The 9,604-nt window shown below is 54.3% G+C and overlaps 1 non-coding gene across 1 annotated transcript; it reads left to right on the forward strand.

Moving 5' to 3' along the window:
• Nucleotides 1–9,180: 9,180 nt before the first annotated feature.
• TRNAK-CUU lies at nucleotides 9,181–9,253 on the forward strand. Its single transcript has one exon. It is a non-coding gene; the product is annotated as a tRNA-Lys (tRNA).
• Nucleotides 9,254–9,604: the final 351 nt, after the last annotated feature.

Consider the following 9,604-nt stretch of genomic DNA (forward strand, 5'->3'; position numbering starts at 1 on the left):
ACCGAGTGGTACCCTTTCACAGACAGACGCACGCCGATAGACGCACGGGCACCGATCGACGACAGTGCACTTGTGTAGCCAGAAATACACTTCGACACCCCAACCGATGCCCTTTCGTACACTCCCACAAAAGCTTACATACACAGATCTACGATAATGCACCCGTAAACCCAGAAATACATTTCCATGCACACCGACTGACGGATACCCTTTCACCCGCACGCATCCCTCCCCCCACTTTAACCCCGAAAATATATCCAGGGATACGTTCATAGGGACCCGGGACCCGCACACCAACATCCCGGGGTAAAAGTTTCACTTACCCAAGCTCTTACGCGCCTTCGCAAGCATCTTCTCGTGTAGACAGACGTCCCCCCTACAAGACACACGCTCACACCTTCCCTCCCGGAGGGGAACACGGATACTCTTAAGCACACAGGGACGAAGTTAACGGCATAGGGTCACGCACTTACCTTCAACATTCGCAAAGAAGTCCCCCCATCCACCTACACTCATTCCCACTCGTCCACTCCCCGGCTGTGGTCCCCACACACACAAGCTCACGCTCACCTAAACCCTCGCACATGCAGACACACACACAGAGACACACACACGCTCCCTCCTACTCATCTGCGCATGCACACACACACACACAACACACATACATGGATGCCACACTTTTGCATTCTGCATAGACCTCCCCCCTCCCCACCCCTCTCTCACTTCCCCCCTAACTCAGGGGAGAAGTTCACTTGGGAGGCGCAGGCCCCGGTGTCAAGTTGAAACGCTCTTCCACCTCAATCCCTGAATTTCGGTGGGAGGGATGGGGGGCGGGGAGGGAGGAATGGGGGGGGAAGGGGTCGAGGGACCGAGGGGGGCCGGGATTAGTGGAAGGAGCTGCGGAGGGGAGAGGGGAGGTAGGAGATGACGAAGAAAGAAAGATCGACCCTCTTCCCCGCAGTGATCTCTTGTTTTTTTCTTGGGGGGGGGGGGCTGGGGAGGCAGCGAGACCCCAGACCCATCAGACCTCCCCTCCCCCGGCTTCGCTGCCTGGTTGAACTCTCATGGATCCAATTAACAAGGACGGAGCAATCAAGAGGAAGGTGTTAATTTGCCGAGGCTCATTAGGGGCTCTTAGCACAGAGATTGCCGAAAAAGCTTCCAACGCTCCCGTTCCTGTGAGTGTATGGGGGGGGGGGGGAGGGGTGTGTGTGTGTGTGTGTGGTGTGTGTGTTTGTGCTAGATAGAGCCCGGGCCTGGGAGTCAGGAGGACCTGGGTTCTAATCCCGGGTCCGCCACTCGCCTGCTGTGTGACCTTGGCCAAGTCATTTCACTTCTCCGGGCCTCAGTTCCCTCATCTGTCAAATGGGGATTAAGATTGCGAACCCCACGTGGGACGGGGACTGTGTCCAACCCAATTTGCTTATAACTACTGCAGCGCTTAGTACGGTGCCTGGCACATAGTAAGCGCTGAACAAATTCCACCATTATTCCCATCCCCTCTCTCCCGGCTCCGTCGCCCCCCCCCCCAAAAAAAAACCCACACATTTGCGTGGAAGGAAGAGGAAATGGAGGGAGAAGGAGCGGGCGTGGTGGGGAAGAGCGGAGAAGAGGAAGAGAGGTCTGTGGAGTGGAGATCTTGCAGAGTTTGACCTGATGGTGTAAGGAGTCAGTCAATTGTGTTTACTGGATGCTTACTGTGTGCAGAACACTGTTCTGAGAGCTTCGGAGAGTACAGTTTAAGAGGAGACCAGGGAGCAGAGGAGATATATTGTACTTTCCAAGCGCTTAGTACAGAGCTCTGCACACAGTAAGCGCTCAATAAATATAATTGAATGAATGAATGAAAGGAGATTGTCAGACAAGGGGAGAGGGCCAGGGACAAGGGTGAGGGTGCGAGACAAGAGGAGACGTCCAGAGACCACTGCTTACCTTCTCCCTCTGGCCTGGAAATCAGTCCCCACCCATATCTGACACACCACCTCTCTCCCCACCTTCAGAGCCCTACTAGAATCACATCTCTTCTAAGAGACCTTTCCCGATCAGGTCCCCGTTTTTCTTATTCTCCCTTCTGCATCACCCAGGCAGTTGGATCCATGACCCTTAAACACTTGTTGTTCGCCCCACTCCCAGCCCCACAAGATTAATGTACCTATACCTATATGTTCCCATTTTTCCGAGCTGTAATGTATTTTAACGACTGCCTCCCCTCTCTAGTCTGTGAGCTTTTTGTCAGCGGGGAATGTGTCTATCAGCTCTATCGCATTGTTCTCTCCCAAGCACCTAGCAGAGTGCTTGACGCACAGTAAAGGCTCAATAATTCCATTGACTGATTGATTGGAGAGGATCCGAGACCAGGGGAGAGACTCTGAGGCCAGGGAGAAGGTCGGGAGCAAGGGAGAGGATCAGAGGCCAGAGTCAGAGACCAGCGGAGAGGGTCAGAGACCAGGGGAGAGGGTCAGAGGCCATGGAAAGGGTCATAGTGTAGGGGAGAAGGTCAGAGAGCAGGAGAGATGGTCAGAGGTCAAGGAAAGGGTCATAGATTAGGGGAGAAGGGCAGAGGGCAGGGGAGAGGGGAGAGGGTCAGAGGCCAAGGAAAGGGTCATAGAATAGCCTGTCACTGGGCAGGGATTGTCTCTATAGGTGGCCGAATTGTACATTCATTCATTCATTCATTCATTCATTCATTCGTATTTATTGAGCGCTTACTATGTGCAGAGCACTGTACTAAGCCCTTGGAATGTACGAATCGGTAACAGATAGAGACAGTCCCTGCCCTTTGACGGGCTTACGGTCTCATCGGGGGAGACGGACAGACAAGAGCAATGGCCATAAATAGAGTCGAGGGGAAGAACACCTCATTAAAACGATAGCAAATAAATAGAATCCAGGTGATGTTCATCTCATTAACAAAATAAATAAGGTAATGAAGATATAGACAGCCGAGCGGACGAGTAAGCGCTCAGTACAGTGCCCCGCACACAGTAAGCGCTCAATAAATACTATTGAATGAATGAACGAGGGGGCCAGAGGGCAGGGGAGAGGGTGTGGATCAGAGGCCAGGGGAGAGGGTGAGACCAAGGAGAGGGGCAGGGGCCAGGGGTCAAGAGGGGGAGAGGCAGGGGCCAGGGGAGAGAGGCAGGGGCCAGGGGAGAGAGGCAGGGGTCAGGGGAGAGAGGCAGGGGCCAGGGCAGAGAGTCAGGGGCCAGGGGAGAGGGCCAAGTGGCCGGATGAGGGTCCTTGAGTTTATTTAGCGAGTTAGTGCGGAGAGGGGAGTGCGTGGCTAGCGGGAGCTGTCCAGCAATAGCCGCCTACGACGGAGCCTTGGAGCGCAGGGCCGGCGGGCAGCCACTAGGTGGCAGCATCCGCTTGGAGAGCCGGGGGCCGGCGGCAGGGGGATGGCGCCTTTGGGGGAGAAAGGGACCGGAGAGGTTCCCCGAGGGTCCCTTTGGCGAAGCCCGGGAGTGACTGGGTGACAGGAGGGTCTTCTTCTGGAGTTGGGCTGGAGAGTCTCCCTGGACTGGAGCTGAAGCTCTTAGAGTTGTCCCCATCCAGCACTCTCGGGCCCAGCGCCTCAGCCTGGCTCAGGGGAAAGAGCCTGGGCTTCGGAGTCAGAGGTCATGGGTTCGACTCCCGGCTCTGCCACCTTGTCAGCTGTGTGACTCTGGGCGAGTCACTTCACTTCTCTGTGCCTCAGTGACCTCATCTGTAAAATGGGGATTAACTGTGAGCCTCTCGTGGGACGACCTGATTCCCCTGGATCTCCCCCAGCGCTTAGAACGGTGCTCGGCACATAGTAAGAGCTTTACAAATACCAACATTATTATTATTATTATTGTTCCCCTCCTCCTGCCTTTTTCCTCTTTTCCCGACATCCCTAGTCTTCGCCCCTCCCTGCCAGGACCCTCGAGCCCAGCCCCCTTTTCCTCTCCACCCTCGCTCGACCCCCTCTCCCCCTCCGTCCCTGCCCACCTCTCCCCAAAGCTACTTAATCCCAGCTCTGCTACTTGTCTGCTGTGTGAGCTAGGGCAAGTCGCTTCACTTCTCTGGGCTTCAGTGACCTCATCTGGAAAATGGGGATGGAGACTGTGAGCCCCAAGTGGGACAGGGACTGCGTCCGACCCGATTCGCTTGTATCCATCCCAGAGTTTAGAACGGTGCCTGGCACTCAGCAAGCGCTTCAAAAATACCATAATTATTATCATCGTTATTAACTTCTCTGTGCCTCAGTTTCCTCAGCTGTAAAATGGGGATTCAATATGGGTTCTCCTCTCTCCTTAGCCACATGGGGGACAAGGACTGTGCCAGTTCTGATTAACGGATTAATAGGAGAAGCAGCATGGGGTAGCGGATAGAACCCGGGCCCGGAAGTCAGAAAGTCCATGGGTTCTAATCGCGGCTCTGCCACTCGTCTGCTTCTTCACTCGGACCTACCCCAGCTCAGGATAGTGCTTGACACGTAGTAAGCGCTTAACAGATGCCACGAAAAACCAAATTAAGCCCCAAGGGATTCCTCCCAGAGAAGAAGAATTGGGTTTGAAGCCTGTAGACTCAGACCAGGGAGCTCAATTGACCAAGCATCCTTCCTGGGGGCCGAGCCCTCTCTGATCTCTTCCCTTTCCCTTCCCACCCCCCTTCTGCAATCCACTATGAGACCGTCCCCGTCAAGGGGACTGAGTGACGTCTTATGTGAGCTGTTTCTCCTGCTAATGGATGGAAAATTGCTTCAATCAACCGGGATTTTACTGATCTAGAAGACTGAAATAGCTGGGGGAGGGCGGGAGGGGCCTGTAAGGAGGAGGGGACCTCCCTAGGGTGGTGACCGGGGGGAGGGGTTCTATCTTTTCTCACCTAGACAGGATGTTGAGGCGGGTAGGGTTGGGGTGAAGTTCTCTCTAATAATAATAATGACGGTATTTGTCGAGCGTTTATTGGGTGTCGAACACTGTTCTAAATTCTGGGGTAGATACAAGCTAATCAGATTGGACACAGTCCCTGTCCCCCTTGGGGCTCACAGTCTTCATTCCCATTTTACAGATAACTGAGGCGCGGAGAAGTAAAGTGACTCACCCAAGGTCACACAGCAGACGAGTGGCAGAGCCGGGATTAGAACCCATGACCTTCTGACTTCCAGGCCCGTGCTCTCTCCATTAGGCCATGCTGCTTCCCACCTACAGAGTGTTGAGGTGGGGAGTTGGGAGTGAACCTCACTTAGAGAGGCCGAGACAGTTGGGGTGAAGTTCTCTCTGGAGGGCCGGCGGGGGGGAAAACCCAAAGTCCCACCTCCACTGGCAGGGTCACCCCAGGGTGTCCATCCCCTTTATTCTATTTATCGTGATTATGTTGCCTTGTTTTTGCCCATCTCTCTCCCCTGATTAGACTGTAAATCCGTCATTGGGCAGAGATTGTCTGTATCTGTTGCCAAATTGTACATTCCAAACGCTTAGTACAGTGCTTTGCACATAGTAAGCGCTCAATAAATACTACTGAATGAATGAAATCCACCAACTCCACCTTCCTCCTCCTCAACCTTCCTCCTACCCTGTAGCGTCCTCTTGTCTGCCAACCCCGAAAAGCCTCTGCTTCCTTGTTTAGGATGCTTACAGTCTCTAAACTGGAAGTTTTAGAGACTTGTGCGGCTGAATCGTACTTTCCAAGCGCTTAATACAGACAGTAAGCGCTCAGTAAATACGACCGAATAAATGAAGTTCCTTGTGGGCAGGAAACTCGGCAACCAGCTCTGTGGTATTATTATTATTATTACTGGTATTACTAATAGTAGGAACAGTATTGTTCAGCACTTCGTATGCATCAAGCACCGCTTTAAGTGACTTGCCCAAGGTTGCCCAGCAGGTAACTGGCTAAACTCTCCCAAACACTCAGTACAGTGCTCTGCAATACCATAAGCACTCATCACTTCCACTGCCTTGTGGATAGAGTCCGGGCCTGGGAGTCAGAAGGACCTGGGTTCCAGTTCCGGCTCCAGCCCTCATCTGCTGTGTGACCCTAGGCAAGTCATTTCACTTCTCTGGGCCCCAGTTACCTCATCTGGAAAATAGGGATGAAGACTGAGAGCCCCTTGTGGGACAGGGAGTGTGTCCGTCCCGATTTGTTTGTATCCACCCCAGCGCTTAATACGGTGCCTGGCACATAGTAAGCACTTAACAAATACCGCAATTATTATTATTATTATTATAGCATTGATTGATGAGTGCTGCCTTGGGGCAGGAGAGTTGGGGAGAGTCCTGTGCCTCCAAATAGGCCTGGATCTGGTCCACCCAAGATGGAGACTGCCCCCTCCCCATGAGGGAGGGATTGGGTCCAACCTGGTTAGTTTGTCTCTACCCCGGCGCTTAGAAACAGTGCTTGGCACATAGTAAGCACTTAACAAATGCCATCATTGTTATTATTATTATTATTATTAAGACAGTGAACCCCATGTGGGACAGGGACTGTGTCCAACCTGCCTAACGCGTGTCTATCCCTGTGCTCACTACGATGCCTAGCACGTAGTAAGTGCTTAACAAATAGCACAAATAATAAAATCAATAAAATTCAAATCTCCTTCCCTCCTCCCCCTCCGCCTGACCCCCCCAGTAGAATCTTTCACTAAAGGGCCGACTACAGAGAGCCGTGTAGTCGGCCAGTCAACGGTATTTACTGAGCGCTTACTGTGTGCAGAGTTGTGCTAAGTGCTCGAGAGAGTTTAATACAGTGCCTGGCACAAAGTAAGTGCATAATATTATTATTATTACATATAACCACACATTCCCGGCCTACAACGAGTTTAGAGTAAGCCTCTTTCCCCCAGGAATATCCCTCACCGCCCTCCCACCGATCCTCTCCCACTCCTCTGCCTCTTACCCTAGCTGCCTTGGCTGTCCGTGGCGGGGTGGGGTGGGGGGGAGGTGGGGGTCCTCAGGGTTCAGAGAATCCCCTCCCTGCAGCCCTGACTCTCCCAGTAGCCCTCCTTTCTTTTAAAGGGTCCTTTCCCTGCGGCCCCGCCCCTGGGAGGCTCCTCACCCGCTCCCCAGGGGACCCCACTTTTCTGGAAAGTAATCGGCCTAGGAGAAACAAGAGAAAGTGGTGTTCTTTCTAGCCCCCCACCCCCCTGCCTCCTTTCCCTCACATCTCTGCCCCCCACCCCCCAACCTGCTTGGGGACTGACAAGGCCGAGACTGTTTCTCTGGGTGGGGGGGGTCGCCTCTTGGTGGGGGGGCTCTCCCCTGCACCTCTCTGCTCCCCTCAGTTGTTCACGACCTCCCCTCCTTGAGTCCCCCCCAAGTATCATCCTTCCTCTTCCCTGTTTAACGCTCTCCGCCCCCAACCTCCTCCCTCCCCCCATTGCCCCCCATCAGACGACCCCGTTTCCACCATCTCTCTCCTTCCTAGCCCTCTCCCCTCATCCCTCGCCCACCCCCTCCCAATATTCAAGAGACCCCCCCCCACCATAGATTCTCACACCCAAGCCCACACACTTGCAACCCAGCTAAAAGGAAAATAAGGTGGTCCCTGGAGATGAGGTGGGGGACACCTGGATTTCCCTTCTAGCCTCCCCTCCCCCGCCTTTCCTCTGGGTCCCCGCTCTGCCCAGCCCTATGACGCCACCCCCTCCCCCATCCGCCGAAGGTGCTGCCTCAGCAAAAGCAGAGACAATTAAGGAGTTAATTAGCAGGAGGCAGACCCCGGGAGGGGTCCCCAGAGACGGCAGCAGCTGCGATGGACCCACTCAACCGAGTGGAAAAACTGGGGGTGAGGGTGGGGGCGAATGCATCCTGCTTTTGGGGGGGCGCGGGGAGGGGGGAGCGCTGCAGAAATTTTATGGGGGGGGGAGGGGAGACCCAGGCCCATCGCGGGGGGCTTCCTTAGGCTGGACTCAACCACTGCCCCCCACCCAACCGCCCCCCGGGCCGTCAGCCTGTGACCGTGTCTCTCTCTGTCTCTGTGTGTCTCTGCACCTCTTTCTGGGGGGGGGGGGGGGTCTCTGTGTCTCTTTGTGCCTCTCTCTGCTGCTCTGTTTCTAGGTGTCTCCGTGGGTCTTTGGCTTCTCCGTACGTTTGTCTGTTCCCGTCTCTACAGGTCTCTGCATCTCCTTTTCTGGACATCTCTTGCGTCTGCACCGGTTTGGGGGTATCTCTGTGCCACTCTGTGCATCTCCGTTTCTGGGCATCTCTTTGTGTCTCTGCATCTGTCTCTCTGTGCATCTCTGCATCTGTTTCTGGGCCTCTCCGTGAGTCTCTGCATCTCTGTACATCTCCGGGCGTCTCTGCAACTCGGTTTCTGGGCCTCTCCGTGGGGCTCTGCATCTCTGTACATCTCCGGGCGTCTCTGCACCTCTGTTTCTGGCCATCTCTGTCTCGGTGTGTCCTGTGTCTCTGTCGTTGTGCCTCTCTGCGTCTTTGTTTCTGGGCTGTCTGTCTCGGAGGGCCTCTGCCTCTCTGCATTTCTCCAACTCCGTTTCTAGGAATCTCTGTCTCCGTGTCTCTGCATCTCTGTCACTGGGTGTCTGCTCTGTGCAACTCCGTGTTTCTGCCCCTATAGATGTCTGCGTTTGTCTCGGTGCCTCTCCATATCTCCGCTTCTGGGCATCTCTGTATCTCTGTCACTGCGTTTCTCTGTAACTCTGCCTCTCTGCCTTTGTGCATCTCTGTGCGTCTCTACCTCAGTTTCTGGGCGTCTCTGACCCTGCCTTTTAGCAGATTCGTGTCTCAGTCTGGCGAGAACTCACGCAACCTCCGTGTGCCTGTCGCTCTCTCCTTCGAGGTCCCTGGATGTCTCGGCATCTCTGTGGGTGGATCTGCACTGGGGGGAGGAAAGGGGGGGTTGGGACCGTCTCCCCTCCTCCCGTCCCCCCCTCCACCTCCCTCCACGAGGCCGGGAGGGTATCTTTAGCGTGTCATGTTGCCGGATTTGCAGTGTCAACATATCGTTGTGCTGCTGCGACAACTTCAGGAGGGAAAGATCAGAGAGAAGCTGACGGAGACGCCGGGAGAGAGAGAGACAGAGATAGAGAACTGACAGACTTTCAGGAAGGCACAGAGGCAGGGGGGTGAACCCAGAAATAAACTGCCCCATCTTCCCCATCCCTGTAGATTTGCTTGTATCCGCCCCAGCGCTTAGTACAGTGCCCGGCACATAGTAAGCGCTTAACAAATTCCATGATAATAATAATAATAGTGGGCCCGGCTAGCTCAGTCGGTACAGCAGGAGACTCTTAATCTCAGGGTCGTGGGTTCGAGCCCCAGGCTGGGCGTAGTACTTAAGCGTTTAGTATAGTGCTCTGCACTCAGTAAACACGAATGAATGAATAATTATTTCTATTTGTTCCTACTTCTGTCCTGGTTCCCCCTCCTCCCAACCCGGTTCTCGCATCCGGCTACCTGGGGGCCACTTTTTTTTGGGGGGGGGGCAGGTCACCTAATCCCCCCCCACGGCCCTCAGTCTCCCCCTCGACCCCCCAAACCAACCACGCTAAAAACGACGCTCATCCCCTAACCTGACAAAAACCAGCCCCCGTTTCAATCACTTACCCAATTTCTCCAACCCTTAATATAAATATATTAGTAATTTTAGCGATTTGGGGGTTCGACCCGACCGGGAGGAT

Source organism: Ornithorhynchus anatinus, chromosome 10 (genome assembly GCF_004115215.2).
Source record: "Ornithorhynchus anatinus isolate Pmale09 chromosome 10, mOrnAna1.pri.v4, whole genome shotgun sequence".
Taxonomy (NCBI): Eukaryota; Metazoa; Chordata; class Mammalia; order Monotremata; family Ornithorhynchidae; genus Ornithorhynchus; species Ornithorhynchus anatinus.